At 34.1% G+C, this 25,404-nt stretch overlaps 1 pseudogene; it reads left to right on the forward strand.

Moving 5' to 3' along the window:
* Positions 1–949: 949 nt before the first annotated feature.
* On the forward strand, positions 950–1,043 carry LOC137234097 (U6 spliceosomal RNA; annotated as a pseudogene).
* The last annotated feature ends 24,361 nt before the right edge of the window (positions 1,044–25,404 follow it).

Raw genomic sequence — 25,404 nt, forward strand, 5'->3', positions numbered from 1 at the left:
GTTTACGTTTGCGCGTAAAAAACGCTTATCCTAGCTTAGATAATGCTTAGGAGACCCATCTAGCGGCAGTGGTTCAGTAGTCAGCTACAGAACAGGGTGTACCTAAAATCGGAGACACAAACCTCTAGTGGCCATAATGAATAAAATATAGCTGAATCAGTTGCGACTAATAGTGGATACGCACCATTTTAAGAGGTGATACATAGAATTTGTGTAGAGGTGAAACATAGACATATATTTCAGTTAAATCTGAGTATAATGCGTATTGAAATTTAGCAGTATTTAAAGTTTGACGCTTTGCAGTCCATATAAAGTTTAAGCGTAAACGTCTATAGATGTAAATAAACTTAACGAAAAAAAAACTTTTTTAAAAATAAGCTTTTGTTATTTCCCATAAATTTGCAGCTCATATATGTAGGTACATATTTTGTGCCGAGTAGTATGTATGTATGTTTAAGGTAGTTATGTATGTAAGTATGTAAGTTTAAATGTAAATAGATATGTAAGAATATGTTTAGAATAATCTAATATAAATAAGCTGGATTATTTGAATAAAGACAATTCGACATTCATAATTCAAGCAGTGAAGTCTTCTTTGTTTTAATTACGTTAGGGACCTTTCTACATGGCGATCCTGCCTATGATGCTACTGGCTGATTTTTGAGCCTAATGTCATAGCCGGCAGGATTTTTCTGGCTGATTACAGCCTAAGCCTTGTAAAAAGAAAAAAAAAAGAGAAGGTGTTAAAGTCGGGCACCAATAATAAAAATTGTGGCAATTACGTCAACGGAAAATACACGAAGATTGACATATTGTGGCAATTACGTCAACGGAAAATACACGAAGATTAGCATATTGTGGCAATTGCTTCAACGGAAAATACACGAAGATTAGCATATTGTGGCAATTACTTCAACGGAAAATACACGAAGATTAGCATATTGTGGCAATTACTTCAACGGAAAATACATTAAAATTGGAACGATATTAGCATAGCCCCAGAGCAAGAATGACACTGATCTCGCGAAGCGTACCACATTTTCAATGGTGATAAACATGAGGAGCATGATAATTATAAGTATAATAAATACACTAGCTTAAGTATGAAGTCATTTCTTTAACCATTATTTAAAAAAAAAAAAACAAAAAAAAAATAAAAATATTCGGGTAACCTAGCGGCTGCCTATTGACAAGCAGAAATTATATTTTTGCTGTAAACAATTTTTTTTCTCCTACTTATTGAGTTATGTTCCCAGGAAAGACATACAAAATGGAAATCAAGTATTTAAAATTTTTTTGAAATGTTTACTGATGTTTTACCAAAATAGAAATTTTTTTTAAGCCCAAAATGGCATAGAAAACAAAATAAAAAAAAAAAGAAAATAGTATAGGAATTAATTTTTAATAATTAGATAAGAAAAAATAAACTGTATTTAACTATTCATCATTTGAAAAAAAAAATTTTTTTAGAAGATTTTGTAAGAAAAATTAGAAATGTCAAATATGTTAGGTTGAACATATTTTTCCTCAAGAACAAACATTTTTAGAAATAAACCTTTTATAATGCTAACTAAATAAGGAAAAAATTATAAAAGTCAAAAGGAATGCTTAATATATATATAACAAAAAAAAAACAAAGAAATAAGCATAAATTAGAATTTTTCCACCACCCCAAAGACACAGGAATAAATTTTTAATTTCTCTTTCAATCATATCATTCATCTCTTTAAAATGTCTTCGTGGACAAAAATTTACCACATAGCTGGTTACGAGGTAGGAAAAAGAAACTCTGAAACATCAGAGAATAGAATATTAATATATAAACCACCAGCTGAACCAGAGCCAAAAATTAACCCAAACATTTCAGATGTTTGGCTAGCAGTTTCAACCTGCGGAATCGTGCTATTGATATAATATTCATATTTAGCACCCTAAATCCCCTAAATTCAACACAATTTTGATAAGAACAGTAAATATCACAAATGAATTACTTCAAAATGCCTCACTCAATAGAAGAATTTTTTAAGATAGCTTCATTAGCACTGTCTAAGTTCACGAATTTGTTAACGGCTGAATTCTGTAATTCAGTCTCATCTCAAGTCTCTAAATTTGAGATTTTCCTTTAGAGACAATTTTTGTGACTTGTGATGATTTCGGTATTCAGTAAACGAAAGTCACAAAAACAATTCACCATATCAACGAAATTCACCAAAATGACAATTTACTCATACATTGAACGAATAATATAGCATTGCATTTTGTCAACATAACGTTAGGTTGTATTGTGGCTGATCTTGATAAGACTCTGTTCACAATTTTTATAGAAAATCCCAAAGTATGTAGGTTCGAATCTCAGCGGCGCCACATAGAGTTCGATGTTTTTTTAAGAATTTTCAATTTTTTAATTTTTTCTATGCTTATTTTAATTTGAGGAATAAAAAAAATATATTTAAGGCATTTTTCGCAAATAATTTTCATACTTTTTCTGAAATTTTCACGTTTGTGATCTGCCCCGGCCCAGCTCACAAATTAGTGATTGCTTTTGTGAGGCTGGAGACGCGAGACAGCTTACAGAATGGCAAATTGTCTCAAAAGTGATTTTCACCCCAAATAGTCTCTCATAGTGACTAGAGACGGCTTACTGAATTCAGCTATAATTCACAGTAGTAGCTGTCAAAGTATAAGATTCATACCACAAACCTTTCGCAACATAATGCTTGACTAAAAACCTTACGTAAGTGGAAATATGCAAAATACTTAAAGTTACTACAAGATCGGAAACTCCAAAACCAGCCAGAATGAAGAAAATAAAAAGTCACAAAGAGAACCTTATTATTATAAATAAAGCGCTAAATAAATAAATTTGTAATTAGACATGTCACGCTCGTTTTCATCCAAAAAGATAGAAAAATTGTAGCGTAATACAAGCAACCAGATTGTTGAGGAAGTTATTGACTTAGGACAATATTCAACCAGGCTTAAAAATGCCGGCAATCTAGGACTTGTAAGAGAAAAAGACAGTTGTCCCTTAGAAGACAAATTGGTCAAGAATAATGAATACTCGAGTAAGCATATTTAAAAATAAAATAGGTACCCAAGTTCTCGAAGATCTAATATTTGCATTAACCCCAGAAGTTATGCATGTGACAAATGTCGACAAAAATTACAGAAATCCTTCATAAATATCATGACGATCCCATCTGGAAAGGCCACCCAGAAAATCGAATGACACATAAGATAAAAAATATTGCTGGAAAATATGAAAAATGGTATAAGAAAAGATATGAAAAATTTTTGCATCCACTGTACCCATTGGTTCAATCACTTATCGCTATATAACTACTTCTTGCTCTAGCAGCAACTGAATTTATCCAATCTACTGTATATCATGCGCTCAAAGATCCCGCTTTTTAAAACAATGTCAATTTTCACCCAATGATGACTGTAACCATCATCTTATTCTATACGTTTTAATTTTAATAACAATGCAAAAGCTTTGTTTAATAGAAATAATCAAGGTAAGGAAAACTAAATCTCCTATATTTAGTCGATAGGATATACTAAATCATTTATCTTCATTATTAGCCGTGTTTTTTAACACGCGCGTATACGTTTCGTTTGCGCGTGTTAAAAAACGCCTATCTTCGCTTAGATAATGCTTAGGAGACCCATCTAGCGGCTGTGGTTAAACAACTAGCTACAGCAACAGGGTGTACCGAAAAGCGGAGACGCAACGCTCTGATGGCCATAGGGTATAACATATAGCTGAATCAGTTGCGATGAATTGTGGACACACATAGAATACATAGAATTAGTGTAGAGGGTGAAACAAAGACACATATTTCAGTTACATCTGAGTATAATGCGTATTTAAATTTAGTAGGACAAAATTTATGCGCAGCAATTTCAGAGGTGTATTTATAGTTTGTCGACTAGCAGTCAATACAAAGTTTAAGCGTAAACGGATATACGCGTGTTAAAAAACACGGCTATTATTATTTTTTTTTTTTTTTTAATATAAATATAAGTTAGACCTGTTTCATTTAGGATAACCTCGCCTTTTAGATAGGGAAAAATTTTAGATAATAGAATCCTTTATACCTAGTTAGGCTAGATCGTAGATATATAGGGCCCTGTAGAATAGAAAAATAATTAGTAATGACCAGCGGAATAGAAATTATCAATAGGAAAAATAATTCTATTAATAACCCTGTAAAATAGGAAAAGTAATTTTATTAATGACCTGCGGAATAGAAAATATCAATAGGAAAAATTATTTTATTGATGACCTGTGGAGTAGAAAGTATCAAAAGGAAAAATAATTCTATAACCCTGCAGAATATAAAATACAGATAGGAAAATAATTTTATTAATAACTTGAAAAAAAAAAAAAGATCAATAGGAAAAATTATTTTAGTTACCTATACCCTTTAGAGTAGTAAACATCGATGAAAACAATAATTTTACATTAATCCCCTATAAGGTAGAAGAAATCGATGAAGAAGAAAACACTAATAATAAAAATTATGACACCTTAATCCCATCTAGAATAGGAAATGAGGATAAGCAAAAATTTAGTAGTAATGTAGGGAATAGGCAAATAAAAATACACAAAAATAGACTTAAATTAGTAGAATAAGAAGATGTTCAACCTACAAACATTAAAATACAAAAGTAGAATTAATTTACAAAAATAGAATACTCATGCATTCACCAAATGCATAAGCATTCTAAAAAAAAAAGGAAGATGTAGTGTAAGCAGCCAACAATTCAATTTAATCCAAAATATTTAAATCAGTCTAATATTCTAACCTGCTACAAAAATAGTCTAAATGTTCATCAACACATAAAAATGCATTTGAGAATTAATGCTGACACAGCCATTAATGAACAGACGTGTACAACACACAACCAAACGAATTTGAATCCCAGCAATTTGCATTCCTGCATCTTGCAAGGTTAGCATTTCCCATAAATTTGCAGCTCATATATGTAGGTACATATTTTGTGCCGAGTAGTATGTATGGATGTTTAAGGTAGTTATGTATGTAAGTATGTAAGCTTAAATGTAAATAGATATGTAAGAATATGTTTAGAATAATCTAATATAAATAAGCTGAATTATTTGAATAAAGACAATTCGACATTCATAATTCAAGCAGTGAAGTCTTCTTTGTTTTAATTACATTAGGGACCTTTCTACAGTACGTCCAAACCGGTAACGAAATAGCAAAATTCTATAACAATTGTTTTAAAACATGCTTGCAACTTGTTATACAAACAAGTTATCTAATTCCTTTGATCTTGACCGACAACCTCTGGGTAACATGTAACCTGCTATAAAAACAGAAAAAAGTTACACAACATCGTGTTATACAATATTTTTCAGCTGAATTTCTAACAAGTTACATAACATTGGTTATATAACTGTTTGTAACACGTCCTTTTACTGGTGTGGACGCACCTTATTGAAATCATATGGTATATGGTTAAGTGCCTTATGCTGCGCGCACAACTTTTATAAACTCTGAGTTCGACTACCTCGTCGACTCCATTATTTATTATTTATTTTTGTATTTTTTCTGCTTTGGTGGTTGAAAATCAATCAAAAATCAATAAAAAGTTTCTATTTATAAGCTACAGAAAAAGAGCACCACGATTCACCAGGCCATCATAAAAATTTGTAGGGTTACTGGATAATATAAATTGCATTTCGCATCTCTAATGAATGATGCTAAGTAAAAAGTACTATACAAACCAAAGAGGATAATAGAGCTATCTCCTTTGTAAAACATGTAAATATCTTTCCAAGTTAAAAATTATCGTTAGTTAGATTGAAACTCATGCTTATAACTGCCTGTTAGGCTATCAAACGCTATAAGCTATTGTGGCACAGCTGTGTAGGCAACTGAATTGTTGTAAGATTTCGTGGGGTCGAAGCCCGCTGCAGTTAATCGTCCTTTATTTTTTTTTTTAGCTGAAATTATAAAAATGCTGATATTGCGCCAATATAGCAAAATTTTGCCGATAAGCGCGTTTTCTTACAATATCAAAGCAAAATTTTTTGCAAGAATATATAAACCATTTGACAAAATTAAAATCTAACCAAATTCAAACAATTGTTGAATTACGTTCAATTGTTAGAAATTGTTCTCAAAGCTAAGAAGGGCATTTCAAGACCATGAAAGCTGGCATGGTAATAGGCTACCATAAAAATAGCAAATGTCGCTAAAATATGCAAGCATTTTTCCTAACTTCCATGCCCACCTCCGCCCCATCCACAAACACAAAAGTCAAACCAGAGACAAAATCTTAAATTTTGGTTTTCAGCCTGATTCTAATGTGGTAACAACTCTCTTCACCACGGCAACTTTCTTCATGTGGTAACTTTTGTACCCTTTTGGTAGTCTGCCCACGAAAGTAGCCGGATAATTGTTTACCCACAAAAGTAGGTGCTTACATCGAAATAACCACACAACAGCTGTTGTCTAGAAAAAGGCAAAACTGAAAAATAAAGAATTGTGAGCGCAAATAAGTAAACATAATAGTAAAGAAGTGTTGCCTCTTGCTATACATATTTATTTCCATGTACTTTCACAGTATATATTACAATATAGCTATGTAAAAACGTATGCATGTATGCACATATGTATATACACATCGTCCCGTTTATTCTTTAACATCGTATCTACGAGTAACACATTTTCGGAAAAGCCATGGCGGAACCATACACGGAGGCAGCATAGTAACATACCTACAAACATAAATAAAAATTCCATGTACTTCGTTTTTGTAAATTCGATGGACAAATGTTAAAATCGTACTGCGCCGGAAGTTGATGTATCAAATTAAATTAAAAAAAGTTTATATTCAGCTGTCCCATGCTGCCACCTTGTATCGTTCCGCCATGGATAAAGCGAAGAAAACCAACTTTTAAATTTCACCACAGACACTGGTGAGTTTTTCGGTGATGACAGCGTTACCACTTTGGCCAGAATCGCGAATAAAACAACTGGTAACGATTTTCGGTTACATAATGTTCTGGGTACTATTTTACCGGTAACGCTAAGAATCAGGCCGTTTGTGTCGATTCTTATTACCAACACATTCAAACATTTCGTCCGGTCTCGTACATATAGACCAAAACTAACACAACCTTAGATTTTGGCGAGGAAATCTTACATTCCCGCCTACGTCTCATCGCATGAAGAGAAAAAATCTTCTTTTTCTTCACCGGCTTCACCTGACCACCAAACAAAATAACAAAATCGAAATATTTTTGAAGTCGTTCGCACTTGCAAGCGTAATGTATTTGAAATTATGCAAGGACAGTTGATAAGGTCCAAGAGAGAATTAATAAGGTCAAAATAAGAGGTAATCAAAGATTTTAAACGCAAAATAGTCAAAAAGGGAAAAACTTTCCAAAAATTGGCGGAATTTTTTAGGAAGTTGATATTTGCACTTTGTTAGGATAGAATTAAAAGGGGTATAAAACTGTATACTTGAAATATTATTTCAAATTACAGAAAAAATTCAAATTTAATAAATATAATTAACAAAACTAAATTTTTTCACACATTTATATTTTTATTTTATTTACATATGCTTAACAAAATAATTTAAAGCAGCCTGAAACACGAAAAGAGAAAATAAGATACAAAGCAATTAGAAAAGCGATGTAATAAAAATTATTTAAAAACCTGAAAGGAAAACAAAAATAATTAATAAAACAGCTGAAGAGAAAAAAGAATTATTAAAAATCTGAAAAAAAAGGAAAAACTAATTAAAAATATTTAATCAGTTTAATGAAAATTGGTATAAATAGACACGATTTACGAAGTCGCAAGACTCTTAGTCGCGAATTCTCTCAGGATATAATCAATTAAGATTAAATCATTTCGCAGAGAAGCAAAAGTGCATATTCTCTGATTTTTTCACCTGGTTTACAAAAACGACTAATATAATCGATTTTGAAAACCTAGGCTCGTGTGTCAAATGTTTATTTTAAATTTTTTAAAGGTAAACACGATTTGCGAGTTCGCCTAACACTTAAAAGCGAACTCTCACACGATGTATCAATGAAGAATACATCATTTTCACCTGACACCAACTCGTCTAGGCTCGTGTTAGCTGAAAAAAGAAAATAATTCATAATATTAATAAATGTTTTTAAAATTGATTTTATTACCACAAATGCAATAAACAAAAAATTTTTTTATACTAAATCTACGAAACTTATTTAAATTTACATCCACGAAATTTATTTAAATCTACATCTACGAAATATATTTACATCTAAATTTACGAAATTTATTTAAATCTACATCTACGAAATATACGTGTTAAGAAAATGATCTGAAAAGGAAAGAAAAAAATGTATCGGTATTTCCATTAAACATTTAAATATACATTTTACTTACTATCCGATTGTCTCTAGCAACTACTACTGTCAATTACGCTTGGCTATGGATGAGCTAAATTTTCCTAGGTTGAGCATTTAGTCGTTTTAATTTATTGCTTTTATGGCGCTCTCGAGTAGTAATCAAGTCACCTCTAGATAATGAGTCTAATAGTTGCTTACGGTGCTCCAAACAAGGCCCAGCTTCCGAAAACCAATTTGGAAACACGTGTTCGGCCAAATAGGTCAAAATGTCAATTATATTTTCTTTTAAACTAGGGTCATGATATCTCTGGCAAAATATTTGTTTATACCAGAACATTTAGCGATGACATACTTCGAATACATCATCGCTTGGATTCACTAACAATAATCTCTCATTCCCTTTAAAAATTTTTGACCGAATAAGAGCTTCCGAATCGGAGTTCAAGTCGCAATATGGTTTTACCGTAGCTTTGGAACAATTATGGCAATTCAGTTTGTTAAATAAAGTATTGCAAATGGTATATCCTGTGTAGTACCTCTGAACTTGAATTTCCCCTGTAATAACTTCTTCCTCATCTTCTAATGTCAGTGGGGAAAAATTGCCTAACGCTGGTGTGATACTAAGACGAGGACAAGCCTCTTCCTCTTCATAATCAAGAAGTTCGTCTTCTTCTTCAAGAAGGTCGTCTTCATCAACTTCTTTTGACTCATCAGCTTGATCCGTTGGATCAGCGACCTCGGTCAAAACAACTTGTTCATTATCTGGAATAGTTCATCACCAGCGTCTTCTTGAAGTGTATTCCATTCCAAATCCAAGCCTTCATCGTCTTCACAGTTATTACCTTTGTTTTTGTTATCAAATTTATATCTAAAAATGCGCATTGTAACCAAACGAGCAACTATATATTGGATGTCATGCGCAGATGGATGGATATTGATGCCTTGACTAGCTCGAATTTTATAAAAAAAGGTTTTCAAGCGCATCTTGATTCAATTTACCCAATAATATATATTCAACCTTTGGGTAATCTTCAAAAATATCGCTAGATAAACTTATCATAGTTTTAATGGTTAAAATAAATCCCTCGAAGCATGTCACTTTATCATTAGGATTTACAATTACCTCAAGATTTTCGACGTGATCCATCAATCTTTGAACTTTCAAATTATTTTTCCTATTCATAGGCCATTTAACCGGGTTTTTACTTGTAATTTTTTTGCAATTAGGCTCATTGAAAATGTCGTTCATTCGTTTTACGAAAATCTGAGTTGGAATGGCATGATTTAAAACGATAGAATCATCGGAAAAAAAGCCTTTCTTTCATGCCATGTCAATGCCAGCTGCCACGGAATTACTAAGGACTTGTATCGCCCGAGACACACTCATCTTTTCAAAACAATTTGGATCTATATGAGTAGAAGTTTGTTTTGGGCATATTTTAAAATTGCGACTTTTTTGTCTATCTCATATAACTTCCGAATGACAGCGAAGCTGGCTAATCCGTTTCCAGTAACGAGATTGTACTTATGTAAATTATTTCGTACAGATTTTTTCAGATGACAATAGTCGTACATGAAATAATTTTTTTTTTTCCTTTTACAATAATAAACGGATGATCCTTTGTGACATTAGCCGTGTTTTTTAACACGCGTATATCCGTTTACGCTTAAACTTTATATTGACTGCTAAGAGACAAACTATAAATACACCTCTGAAATTGCTGCGCATAAATTTTGTCCTACTAAATTTCAATACGCATTATACTCAGATGTAACTGAAATATGTGTCTTTGTTTCACCCTCTACACTAATTCTATGTATTATATGTGTGTCCACAATTCATCGCAACTGACTCAGCTATATGTTATACCCTATGGCCATCAGAGCGTTGCGTCTCCGCTTTTCGGTACACCCTGTTGCTGTAGCTAGTTGTTTTACCACAGCCACTAGATGGGTCTCCTAAGCATTATCTAAGCGAAGATAGGCGTTTTTTAACACGCGCAAACGAAACGTATACGCGCGTGTTAAAAAACACGGCTATTAAGACCTTAGTACATTGAAACATTCGTCTTTGCCTGGTCATAAATTAATGCTTTAAGAGATAGACCTACATCCTCAACCGCTTGAATATTTTCAAATAAAATTTGACGTAATTCTTCTGCCTTTAGACCACTTTTAACAATGTAATATGATAAAACATATTTCCAATGAGAAGTTATTCTTTGACCATGAAGAAGCAGCACTTGTCTGCAACTTGCTGCTTTCTTCTATTATTGCCAAGGTCAACAAAGCCATCAATTAGATCTCTATCTTTTGTTTTGTTGTATACCAGATCCTTTTTGATCAAAATTTCGTCAAAAAGTATTTCACAAACTTTTTCATCTGCAGACATCCCGCGTACAACAGTCTTCAAATTGGAAATAATGTTACTATCAATGCCTGGTACTACATATTTTTTTGTGCGCCAATGCAAAATTTAAGTCGTCGCGGAGGAAGTTGTGGACATATAATTAATATTTTGTGCCACGGTTTTACTTTCTGGATTTGAATATGAAAACGTAGTGTCGACTATCATTCTTGCGAATGTAATAGCGTCGGCACTAGCGTTTTCCGTAGGAATAATAGCCTTTTCAAGTACTTTTTTCAAATCCTGAACTTCTTTTTCTAAATCTGAAATGCGTTCGAACCGTGGTTCGTCTTTTTTCAGATACATCTAAAAAACCTTTGCCATAAGTTCAGTATGTTGAAAAATGTCTACGTCACCGGCTACCAACTCAGACGAATGCCCGTGCTCGCGCTTGGCCTAGAGGTCAGAAAATTTTTCAAACTCCTGAAGGGTAATGTCCGGTCTTTCATCCGGCAATACAAATGCGCCTTCAGCATTTCGCTTGAATTATCGCAATTCACCGAAATAACTGAACAGATACTAAAATAATTTGCTTCCAAATGATATTTGGGAAAAGCACCCTTCAGGTCTCTAGCCTTTGAAAGATATTTGCTGTCAAAGTGACGTTCGCAAATGCTCAACTTTTTTCTACTTTCAAAAGGGATATTTAAGCAACATGCCGTCGCCCACGAATTAAAAATAGGGAACGAATAAAGCACACAGCTTTCGTCCTTTGGGCAGGACCCTATGCAGCATTTTCTGGCCCGATTTCGTTGCTCTGCAAGAGTTGAAGAAACGGGCGCAGAAAAAGTGGCTGCATAGGACATCGGCGACCTCGGGGATCGGGGCAGCAACCGCAGCTTCTATATCGAAAAAAACTCAAATTTAATTTTAAAAAATTCCGCTCGAAATATTTGATAAAAAACTAGAAAATAAAAAGAAAAAAAATGTTAGTAAAATGAATGAAAATAAAAGAATAATAAAACATTAAACAACATAGACAAATAAACTAACTTTAATAAAAGGAATTAAAAAAAAATAATAAATTGAATTTTAAAAAACTTGAACATAAAAGGATTAAATGTAATAAAACAAAACAGCAACGAAATAAAATTAACTAAAAAAATAGTAAAATTTATTTCAAAAATATATTTATTTATATAAAAATATAATGAAATTAATAAAACTTATATCGCATTGTTTCAATAAAAATATTCAATAAGAATAATAGCTGCGTTTTTTTTCACGTCTATATACGTTTACGCTTAAACTTTATATGGACTGCTAAGCGACAAACTTTAAATACACTTCTGAAATTGCTACGCATAAAATTAGTACTACTAAATTTCAATACGCATTATACTCATACAGGGGCGTAACCAGAAAATTGCCTTGGGGGTTAAAAAAAATTTTTTTTTTTAGTTAAATACTTAAATAAATATGATATGAAAAAGGTTACCTTAAAAAGTCAAGCTCATGCGGCGGCTTTTCTTTGCCATTTTATTTAAAACTTCATCAACAGTAAAATTTTAATCACGGTGGATGCTTAGTGATTCAATCGATTTTAACTCATCGTGTTTCTCATATAGTTTTTAATCCTAAGAGTTGAAAAAGATCTCTCGTTCGTTGCCGTTGTTACTGGAAGCGTACGCAAGATTTTCAACAACATGTGAACATTAGGAAAAGCTACAGAATCGCATTCCCGTAATATTAGCCGTGTTTTTTTATACAACATGCGTATATGTTTACGTTTTCGCGTGAAAAAAAACGCCTATCCTCGCTTAGAGGATGCTTAGGAGACCCATTTAGCGGCAGTGGTTAAATAAATAGCGACAGCCACAGGGTGTACCGAAAAGCAGAGACACAACCCTCTGATGGCCATAGCGTATAACACATAGCTAAATCAGTTGCGATGAATTGTGAACACACATAGAATACATAGAATTAGTGTAGAGGGTGAAACAAAAACACATATTTCAGTTACATCTGAGTATAATGCGTATTAAAATTTAGTAGCACACATTTTATGCGTAGCAATTTCAGTGGTGTATTTAAAGTTTGACGATTAGCAGTCCATATAAACTTTAAGCGTATAGACGTTTACGTGTAAAAAAAACACGGCTATTAATCATAGATAAATTGATAAAAAAAAAAAACCTAAGTACCTCCTTCAGGAATAAGTAGAATTCATGCTTTTCGAGCCTGTGCATGAGATCTAACGTATACGTATATAAAATTCAAAAGAAACTGATCGAATAGAAAAAAATTTTAAATAAAAAATTCATATCTACAAGCAAAAAACACTAATGTGTTTTTTACATTTTAAAATGTGATGTGTTTACATTTTAAAATGTGAAAAACACATTATTTTTTCATTTATTATGTAGATATTACATTATAATAATGTGTTTTCCACATGGAAAATAATGTCAAATTTGCATTATATTTCAAAATAGGAAATGCGTACTTCAAAAAAATGCTGTAAATTTAACATTATTTAAATGTTAAAAATATTTGCCTTTTCATTCCGATTAATGTAATCGCTATTGATGCAAACGAGCAAACACCTGCATTGATTATATTCACGCATGGAATAAGTTGGTTGATTTTAAATCTATGTCGAACAAGTTGGATCATTGAACACGATCATGTTGCCGAATGTAATCGAACGTTGTTGTGTTCGATTTTTGCTGTTCTCTGATATGTATGTAGATGGTCGTTAGGCAAATTTACAAGGGAACTTCTTTATGAAATTATAGTAAAAGTTAACATGTACATTTGTATATTTACTAAATTGCAGAACTATTATGAAACAGAATATGATTAAAATATTAAGTGTTCACTTCGTACATACATATGCTTGCAGATTAAAAATATAATATCACCAACAAAGTAAATACGTAGCAGAATTATAAAGAAATTTATTAACATAGGCATAAACACGTCAAACATTTAAATTGTATCGACCTAAAAAATCAAATGATCCTGGGGCAAGGGGCGGTTTAAATCCTCCCCCCTCGCTACGCTTCTGAGAGTGGGGCGAAATACTTTCCATCCGCAACTCATACGGGCCTTTCATATTTCAAGCTTAATATTTTTGTTTTATGAAATAACTCAAGAATCATTGTAGGTGCCATTTAATTGAATATCTTGGTATACATATGCATATGCCTGATATACATACACACACACTCATTTTCTTTATGCATTAGCAAAATATATTTATGAAAACAATTATATTCATTCTTTTTCAGATGGGATGGCGGAAAGTTAACAACTTTGGCGCTTTTTACTGCTTTGTTAGTTTTCAGTGGGCGTTGTTGATATTAAGCGCCAAATACACGACACGAATATTTCCGCGAACATTCCCGTTATGTCATGTTTCTGCGACCTTTTCTGTCGTGTATGGTGGTGTTTGCCAGTTCGCGCAAATGTTCGCCAAAAATCAAAATATTTTAATTTTTGGCCAACATTTGCGCGAACTGTTCGTGCGTGTATGGCGAAATAGCTCATAATCGTAGTAATTTCTGAACAGAACAGACGTGCGCGGAAAAGTAAAATGGAAAATAAAAAATTTCTGAGTGAATTTATTAAATGTATAAATCTTTGCCATCATTGTGGCAAGTAAAAAGCAATTATTGTAATAGAATTAAAAAGAATAATTATTATGCGACTTTAATCGAAAAATTAAAAGAAGTAGATTGTTGTCCGTATTCATCGCTGTCTGAAAGAGAACTAATGTTCGGCCAAAAGTTCGTATGGTGTATGGACAAAGCTGCGAACAAGATTGTGGAATGTTCGCGGAAATGTTCGTGTCGTGTATTTGGCGCTTTAGGTAGAGCAAAGATTGAACAACAAATCAGCAGCCGGACGTTGGAGTTAATAGACAATGCGATGATTAAAAGCCTTCCGCGATTTACAACCAGATTGACTGGATTCTTGTATGTGTGCGTGTCGGGTAATAAAAACTTCACATTCCATAAAGCTGGTAAATACTGATAATTTTCAATAAATTTTAATATGAATTGCTTTTCTTCCGCGCACTTGATCATTTTGAATGTCGGCACAAACTAAATACAACACTGCGTTTTGTCAATCACACCCCGCGACTATCAAATAAGCTAGCGTCAAATGAAAAAATCAAAATGTGGAATAATCGTTGTTTTATTTGCACCCAACACAATAGATCTGTCTAGCTTAAAATATACATAAACAAAAATTTTTGATTTTCATCAACGTGTAGCCGACAACAAATACGTGTGTGACGCTAACCCAGCGGGTCAGGGGGTTAGAATATACCCGCGGTAGGTATGCCTGTCGTAAGAGGCGACTAAAATACCGGATTGGCCTGAAGGTTTAATGTGGCCATATAAATCGTTCCCGAGATGGTCGGGCCAGCACCTTAATGATGCTGTGTTACCGGAGCGTACCGGATCTGTAAACGGCAAAGGACCATCACATCGATCACTACCTAAACCTTCGGGGAGCAACCGTATCGCTGCAACAACAACAACAACGTGTGTGACGAAGCCACCCGACTGCACTAACACACACAAAATTCAGTCAATCTGGTTGTAAATCGCGGAAGGCTTTAATGAGCGTTTACTGACAACAACTATGGCTTAAATGATGATGCATATAAAATAACAGGAGTATAATACATCAACTGCCTTATACTGTTTTCACACAGAAACTTAATGATCTCATTTCACCTGCTAATGAAATCATAAATTTGTTGCTTTCACACAGAAGTAACTGCTCGATTAGTATGAAGGATGAGACAGACAATCATGGCGGAACGATACAAGGTGGGAGCATGGTGACATACCTACAAACAAACAAAATTCCATGTACTTGTAAATTCGATGGACAAATGTCAAAATCGTACTGCGCCGGTAGTTGATGTATCAAATCAAATAAAAAAGGTTATAATCAGCTGTTCGATGCGGCCACCTTGTATCGTTCCGCCATGCAGACAATGACATTTGCCTTGACAAATGACATTTTTAAGCACTGAACACACCAAAAACTAAGAAGCGGAAACGGAAGCGGAACGCTGCCAACAGAGTTGCATTGTGCTTTTGACTTCATTAGGCATTCGATTAGCTACTAATGAAATAATAGTAGATTCGAATTTTGTAGGGAAGATTGAGCTCAATAAGCGTCTTAATGTAGAAAATTGCCTTTATTATTCAATAAGCCGTCTGTGTGAAAATAGTATTATACTTTTTATCGATTGAGTACTTATGTACATACTTACATACATAGGTGCTTATGTATGTATGTATAACAATACAATGCCTTATAAACGTATACATTTATCTACACCTTTTCAAGTTTATAAGGAAAGAATGCAAGTTTATATTGAGAACATATAAATTAATAATGAGAAATATGAGTTTATGTTGAGAAAATAAAAATTCATAATGAATAACGTAATTTTATAATGAGAATATATAAATTGATAATGAGAAATGTAACTTCATATTGAAAAAAATATAAATTGATAATGAGAAACGGTACCTCATATTGAGAAAAAATAAGTTGGTAATGAGAAAATGTAAGTTCATAATGAGAAATAAAAATATTTAAGTTTTATTTGTACCTGTTTTTACTTAAATGGACTTGTATTGAAAGGCATTCATAGCTTAAAAATGTCTGTTGTGGATGGCGAATCGATCGACGCTAGTGGTTATAATTTAAAAAATCTTACTAAAGTAAGGGAGCAAATAACGTAGTACCTTGAAACAGCAGTGGATGCACCAAAAAATGTTTTAACGGGATGGGAATATGCGGGAGCAATACCGCAGATAAAGAAATTATCAAGATAAATTGTATCTCGTTTTTAACCGAAACGAAAAGCTTTCGTTAACGTTAAAAACGTTAACAAAAACGTGATACTTTATGTTTGAATTGTGCTGGCAATGCTATAGCCATGGTGAAGCCGTAAAGCGGTAACAGCGAGCGGACATACACACAAACTCCATGTAATTTGTTTATGTAATTTGGTGGTAATGTCAAAAATACTCTGAGAAATGTTCGTACTGTCCAAATTCATGAGAAAAGTTGCAATCAGCTTGGCTAATGCTTTCACCTTTAATGACTCCGCGATCAATCAGCTTTTCCAGCATAGTTTGAAATTAATAATCAACATAAACGATTTGATTTCGTTTTGATATGGCAGAAAACGAAACAAAATCATTTCGTTAATTTGACGTTCTTAACGTTAATAAACGAAACGAAATGACTTTTTTTCGTTTATTAACGTTAATTATCGTAACGAAATGATATCGGTTCGTTGCTTAAGCATACCTGCAGATACCTAAATTTTAAACAGATGTTTAATTTTAGTTGATATGCAAGTAGAGACTTCAATGTACAGTGAAGTTTGTCATTTATATGCGTTCAACACAATCTTATGCATTCCAGTAAAGGTGCGTCCACACCAGTAAAAGAACATGTTACAAACAGTTATATAACCAATGTTATGTAACTTGTTAGAAATTCAACTGAAAAATGTATAACACGATGTTGTGTAACTTTTTTCTGTTGTTGTAGCAGGTTAGATATTACCCACAGGTTGTCGGTAAAGATCAAAGGAATTCGATAACTTGTTTGTATAACAAGGTGCAAGCATGTTTTAAAACAATTGTTATACAATTTTGCTATTTCGTTACCGGTGTGGACGTACCTTAACACCAGTAAAGATTGCATAACTAATTAAAACAATATTTTACCCTACTAAAAATTAAAAAAAAATCATATTTAATAAAGAAAAAAAAAACTTTTTTAAAAATAAGCTTTTATTATTGGTTAATAAAATTAACTAAAAAGTAAAAAATAAATTTACTGTATAAAAATATAACACTTTATAACTTCATTGTAACCTTTAACGATAATTAGGCTTTTTTGTCTGCGGCAAAAAAAATCCATATTGTACATAATTATATATTTTTAACATTAAAATTTTACACCTAAAGTACTATATCTTACAGCTTATATCACAGTCCTAATTATTCTAATAAAAGCTTGTTCCATTGTGATAGCAAGAAAAGGAGGTCCTAAATGTTCGTAATTATGCCATCAAAATTTAACACGCTTTTTATTAGAACAATTAGGACTGTGATATAAGCTGTAAGATATAGTACTTTAGGTGTAAAATTTTAATGTTAAAAATATATAATTATGTACTATATGGATTTTTTTTGTCGCAGACGAAAAAGCCTAATTATAGTTAAAGGTTACAATGAACTTATAATGTGTTATATTTCTTTACAGTCAATTTATTTTTTACTTTTTAGTTAATTTTATTAACCAATAATAAAAGCTTATTTTTAAAAAAGTTTTTTTTTCTTTAATTTTATTTACATCTATAGACGTTTACGCTTAAACTTTATATGGACTGCAAAGCGACAAACTTTAAATATACCTCTGAATTTGTACTACTAAATTTCAATACGCATTATACTCAGATGTAACTGAAATATATGCTATGTTTCACCTCTACACAAATTCTATGTATCACCTCTTAATATTCGTCGCAACTGATTCAGCTATATTTTATTCATTATGGCCACTAGAAGTTTGTGTCTCCGATTTTAGGTACACCCTGTTCTGCAGCTGGCTACTGAACCACTGCCGCTAGATGGGTCTCCTAAGCATTATCTAAGCTAGGATAAGCGTTTTTTACGCGCAAACGTAAACGTATACGCTTGTAAAAAAACACGGCTATTATTATAGTAATGAAAAAACTGAAAATAGAACAAAAGAAAAGGTTAGTTTATACATATAATACAATACTCAAATGAAATATAAAATAATTGGAAGAAATGCGAAATTTTAAAAATTTCTCACACGACTTAGCAATTTTCAACTAAGTCGCTTTTTGTACGCCGGGCAAGGGTTTTTGTTAGGTTTTGTTCTATTCTAGAAAGCAGTTTCGCCTTTACCGAGTATTTCGTTCTTTTGTGAAAATTGTTGCCTGCTCGCAACGCAAAAGCGTTACACTTTTACTCTGCATAAAATGGCGGTGTGGAAGTGCAGCTCTGCTAAACCAGCTGATGGCGACAATTTATTTTCGTAACTTCACAAATTTTTAGCGAAGAAAATTGAAATGAAAGAAAAAATTGCTAATGAGTTTTTATTATCATTGACAGCGTCTTTCTGAAAATCAGCTAATACACGGGGTAGCCATTTATATTCTTTGCATGCACTATAAATGTTCAAAATTTTATGGGGTAGGAGAAACTCTATTAAGACCTTACCATTTACTTAGGCAACAATTTATTTCAGAAAAGAAAACGCTATACATAAGTTAAACTTACAGGCCCGTAATCACTAAAATAACTAAAAACATTTTTAATTAGTGTGTTTGGAGACTGGGGATGAGGAGCCCATCCAGGTGGTGGCGGATGTCCAATACCCGGAGCGGCGGAGGGGCTCCTATATTTGCCATGCGCCGGACGAGTTGGTGCAGCAGGCGGTGGAGGAGGGGTTGCGGCGAGTTAAGCCCTGTGTGCTCCGGGCCCTGCAGACGCCGCTGGTGGTTAAACTACGCGGGAGCACCACCGCCTGGTATGCCAAGTTTCATAAGGCGTACGAGAATGTGTTGTGGGAGCAGCAGCCAACACAGGGTCCAACGCCTCAGGGGGAGGGGGGGGGGGGGGGAGTATCGATGCCGTGTGTGCCAGCGGCATCTTCGGTCGTTTGGAGGCTTGATTGCCCATCTAAATGGGCATATGCAATTTTTTCCGTATAGGCGTTGGAGTTGCCCTAAGCGATATGCGTCGTCCGCAGCGCTCTCCGCGCATCGCCGTCTTCGACATTGAGGTGGGTTTTTTTTGGTAATCACTTAAGTGAATGTTAATTAATTTAATTGAATTTTTGTTGATCAATAATTAAAAAAAGGAAAATGGTTCCTTACGGCATATTATTTCGGCCTGATTAGTTAGATGAAGGGGAGGGGGTTCAACCTTGTGTTGTCTTTCTATGTCCCTGAACTCTTATACTGACGCAAACAAGAACGCGCCATTGGGTGGCCGAGTTCGCTGACGTGGCAACTCTGCCGTTTCTCGTTTTCTTGTATTTATCATACATACATACCTGCTTCGGTTGAACATTCCAGAATAGAGAATTAAGCAGCAAAAAATGAATCGAAAGATTTATATTACCAGTTTGCTTCAATTCTTTTGAACTGCACGCGTTGCTGGATCGAAAGGGTAAATAGTAATACATTTTTTAAATAATTTTATTTCAATAAATATTTTTTTGTTATTTCAGATTATTAATGCATTTTCGTTTATTATCAGGTGACTGGTGATGGATGCAGGCGGTTGGTGTGATGCAGGGAATTATTGGTTTTCAGCCCAATTCTAAACGAAAATTCCGTGCGAGTTTTTTTCCCTTCTCCCATTCCTCGTATTCTAAATAAAAATTCCTTGTGAGTTTTTTCACTTCTCCCTTTCCTCCTATTCTAAACAATGTTCGGAAAAGCGGAAAACGGTTATGGAAGAAAAGTAGGTATTCAGACCAATTCTAAATATTCTCGCGGAATTTTGTTCTCGCGGATTTTTTTATTCCCGCGGAAAAATTCCTCCAATTCTGTTCTCCTAGGGAGAACAATAATTGGGGAATAGGAATTTCGAATTTTCGAAGTCAGCTGTTTTGTCGTTGCACATTTCTTATTTTGTTTAAAATATTGAAAAGTTTAATTATTGTTGCAAATTTGTTGGAAATTAAGAAATAAAATATAAACAATGCACTGTATTTATTGCATTTCATGTGGTATTCACTGAAATGAGCAATGAATTGGTGCCACAGCAACATCAACAGCGGAACATAAGAAGAAGACGGTCGCATAACATAAATCTGCCGGAGTTGCCTGCTTTCATTCAGCAAAGCAATTTTCTGGCGGCCAAGTTAGTTGAATTCGTCCTTCGTCATATGCCAAAATTTATTTAAGCCTTATTAAAAAATCCTTGCGCTATTTCTGGATGGCTGCATCAGATATGTATACCAAGAGCTCTACCGTTGCTTATGATATACTTTTCGACTTAAAATAAAGAATATTGTGGTTGTAGCTGTTGTTGTATTAACAGTGAGAATATTGTGGTAGAATGTAAATACATATTTTAGCACAAATTTATACAAATAAGTGTTCCTACTTAAAACGAACCAATTTCCTTCAACTATTTTGATGCATTCCCTTCAATTTAACCAAGTGAAAAAACTCCTATGAAATGGCAGAGAAATCTCCCTCTCCCTCACATTCATAATACCTACTTTTCTCCCATAACCAGTTTCCGCTTTTTCGAACATTGTTCAGAATAGGAGGAAAGGGAGAAGTGAAAAAACTCACAAGGAATTTTTATTTAGAATACGAGGAATGGGAGAAGGGAAAAAACTCGCACGGAATTTTCGTTTAGAATTGGGCTGATTATGAATGTGAGGGAGAGGGAGATTTCTCTACCATTTTTAATACAACAACAACAACAACCACAATATTTATTTTAAGTCGAAAAGTATATCATAAGCAACGGTAGAGCTCTTGGTATACATATTTGATGCAGCCATCCTGAAATTGTGCAAGGATTTTTTAATAAGGCTTAAATAGATTTTGGCATATGAAGAAGTAGGAATTCAACCAGGCATGCTTAACCAACGAACCGATATCATTTCGTTACGATATTTAACGTTAATAAACGAAACAAAGTCATTTCGCTTCGTTTATTAACGTTAAGAACGTCAACTTAACGAAATGATTTTGTTTCGTTTTCTGCCATATCAAAACGAAATCAAATCGTTTATGATGATTATTAATTTCAAACTATGCTGGCAAAGCTGATTGATGGCGTAGTCATTAAAGGTGAAAGCATTAGCCAAGCTGATTGCAACTTCTCTCATGAATTTTGACAGTGCGAACATTTCTCAGAGTATTTTTGACATTACCACCAACGAATTACACAAACAAATTACATGGAGTTTGTTTGTGTATGTCCGCTCGCTGTTACCACCTTACGGCTTCACCATGGCTATAGCATTGCCAGCACAATTCAAACACAAAGTATCACGTTTTTCTTAACGTTTTTAACTTTAACGAAAGCTTTTCGTTTCGGTTAAAAACGAGATACAATTTATCTTGATAATTTCTTTATCGATAATATTTCGAAGTATTTCAACGGAAACGGTGGAAATTTTTTGATAAACGATTAGCTTAACGTTAAGGTGCATCCCTGAATTCAACTCAACTTGGCCGCCAGAAAATTGCTTTGCTGAACGAAAGCCGGCAACTCCGGCAGATTTGTGTTATGCGGCCGTCTTCTTCTTATGTTCCGCTGTTGATGTTGCTGTGGCACCAATTCATTATTAATTTCAGTGAATACCACATGAAATGCAATTAATACTGTGCATTGTTTATATTTTATTTCTTAATTTCCAACAAATTTGCAACAATAATTAAACTTTTCAATCTTTTAAACAAAATAAGAAATGTGCAACGAAATTTCAATTGACAAAACAGCTGACTTCGAAAATTCGAAATTCCTGCTCCCCAATTATTGTTCTCCCTAGGTGAACAGAATTGGAGGAATTTTTCCGCGGGAATAAAAAAATCCGCGAGAACAAAATTCCGCGAGAATATTTAGAATTGGTCTGTTTGTGTTTCGTTCCCTTTTTTTATAATTCTGTAAAAATTTTTCAATTGCCTTTTCTTTTGTTTCATTTCAGATAACTTCTTTAGAAATATCGCCGGCTATAGATGCTTTACAACCTGAGTCTTTTCGAGCATTATCCAAGGAATCATTAGAGGAAGTGTTGAGTAGAGACTCATTTTTTGGCACCCGAAGTCGAATTTTTTTTTTTTTTTTTGTTTTGTTGCATCCGCTACTAGATTACTTGTCTGGGGAACTTATTTGTGTTTCGCAAATAATAAAACTTTCGAATAACCACCAAGAGCTAGTTCCTGTGCGTCGGTGCCATCCTTGGAATTGTGGCCATCCCGAGAAATATTTAAACACGTACATAAATGGATTCAAGTGCCAGTAGCAGTAGCAAACTTGCTGCTATATCGAATGCAACAACAATGAATGGTAAAGCGGTGGCTGCAGAGAAGAAGATTCCTGGAAAGAAATCTCTTTAGAGGTACCTTGGGGTATTGTAGCTGGCAAATGGTGGGGTCTACAAAATCGTCAACCAGTAATCGCTCTTCACGGTTGGCAAAATAACGCCGGCACTTTTGATCGCCTATGTCCTCTTTTACCTGCACACATTCCAATATTCTGCATTGATTTACCCGGTCATATCCAAAGGGTATGCAATATTTTATCTTTTGGGATGGTATTTGCCTTAGACGACGCCTGGTACGCCGTTATGGTTGGGAAAAACCAATTCTCATGGGACATTCCTTGGGTGGCGCATTAACTTTCATGTATTCCGCTTGCTATCCAGATAAAGTTAGTAAACTAATCAATCTTGATATAGCCGGACCAACGGTGCGTAATGTTGACGCGACAGGAGAGAAGACAGGCTGGGCATTAGATAAATTTTTAGATTATGAAACATTAGCATTGAGCAAGATGCCCTGTTGTCAGTGCGGTGATGGCGCATGCAAATTGTGACATTGGATGTGATGTGGTGGGCATGTTATTCAACATAGTCACTACATATTGTGGCAGTGCATCGCGTGAAGCCCATTCCTTGGACAATTGTTTTACTTGCACACTGTTTGGCACTTCACCGGTAAGCAGCAACCCGAAGAGACCTTCATGTGAAAAGGTTAAGCAATGAATTTGCAAGCGACAAACTGTTGTCGCATTTGTTTAAAACATTTTCAATGCGGCCAATTGAAATCATTGAAAAGTTAAACAAATTTAAGTACGATGAAAATTTGCCAACTCTTTTGTGTCAGTCATGTCTTTATCGGTTATTAGATGCATATAATTTACAACAATTAGCCGAGGCATCTGAACGACGCTTACGTGACTATATTGGAAATGGTTGCGGGGGTATTTCTAGCAGTGGCGTTGGTTTATGTGAATTAAGCAATTTTTCAATTGATAAAGGTTCTTCAATTTTTTCCTCAACTGCAGCCATTTGTGATACAGGAGGAGTAGAACGAGTCAAGGAAGCAGGTGTTATAGTTTAAAACGATCGGAAGCTAACGAGGATACATTAAATGAAGTTCCCGCTAATAAACATACAAATTTTGATTTTAATCGAATAGCTAATACGGAAGAAGCTGTTGCTTTGGGATCGTGATAATCGCTCATACTCATACTTTATAGAAGTTTCAGCAAATTCTACGAATTGGGATCGTGTTATTGATTATACCCAGTACTACTGTCGTTCGTGGCAATTTTTGTATTTTCCAATACGTTATATAAAACTTGTGGGCACGCATAATACGGTTAATAAGGTATTTCATGTGGTTGGCTTGGAAGCTATGTATACTGCTGCAATACAAAAAGTTATTAACGACATTATAGTGCCAACATCAAATGTGGCACGCACTGATATGAGCGCCATTGTTGTGGACGGTGTGAGACGTACTGGTAATGCACTACTAAATGGTGATTACGTTAATTACGATTGGGATTCAGGTTATACATGTCATCAGTTGGGAAGTGGCGAAATAGTGGTGCGATTGGGACAACCGTGTACATTCGTTATGAAGAAAAACGCATGCTTTTCCTGGTGCAGCTGTGCACAATGGATGGGATTGTCTCGGTTTACCGGGTGAGTTTGAAATTAATAAGCTCTTAAATATACGAGGTCCCGAAGACGTAGCAAAAACACTACCATCAAATTATGCATGCGCTGTTAATGCCAATATGATATACGTTAAGGCGCTCGATAGAGCAAGAAATCGTTTTTTTTAACGCATATATTTTCGTATGCAACTATATACATATAAGTAAATATATGTCTTTTGAGTATTTATGTACATACAAACAGATATCGATATCAACTTGGTCTTTACTTGTAGGTACTGTGATACATGGCTCCAGAAATTCTAACAGGCAATGGTCATGGAAAAGCAGTTGAATGGTGGTCATTGGGCGCACTTAAGGTTGACATGTTAACCGGCAACAGAATCACCAGCAAAACGCGAGGCGCCCACCAAGTCTCGAGGGGACTTTGGAATAATATGACGGTGAGTAAATATTAGTATGTAGTGGTTGCTGCTTATAAATTTGAAAGTGCCAAAAGTTTTTGATGAAAGAATTCATTTTATACTAAACATTTCGTTGATTGATGAAGTCATGTTGGTTTTGTCAGTCTTTCAGAAATTGTTTGAAGAATGCCGTACGTTAGAATTTTATACAAAAATACACTATCTCAAAGTTTGTTTCGAAAACTTCCTATCTCAGCATAAGTTCAATGCATTTTGGCATAAGAGGAGTTAATGAAAAGCATTCTGAGATACGGCGTTCCTCAACCCAATTCTGAAATAGGACGTTTTTGTGCTACTCCTTCAATGGGAATTTTTTTGAAAAATATTTTGTGATAGGGCGATACTCTACGCAGCAGCCGCAATAAACTGACAAAAAATAAAGGAATATGGCTTATTGCTTATTGCTGACTCTATATTCCGGCCTTAACTTGGGCAGAATAGTCCAACTTTTGTGCGATCCTGCTA

The sequence above is a fragment of the Eurosta solidaginis genome, chromosome 5, assembly GCF_040869045.1.
Source record: "Eurosta solidaginis isolate ZX-2024a chromosome 5, ASM4086904v1, whole genome shotgun sequence".
NCBI lineage: Eukaryota > Metazoa > Arthropoda > Insecta > Diptera > Tephritidae > Eurosta > Eurosta solidaginis.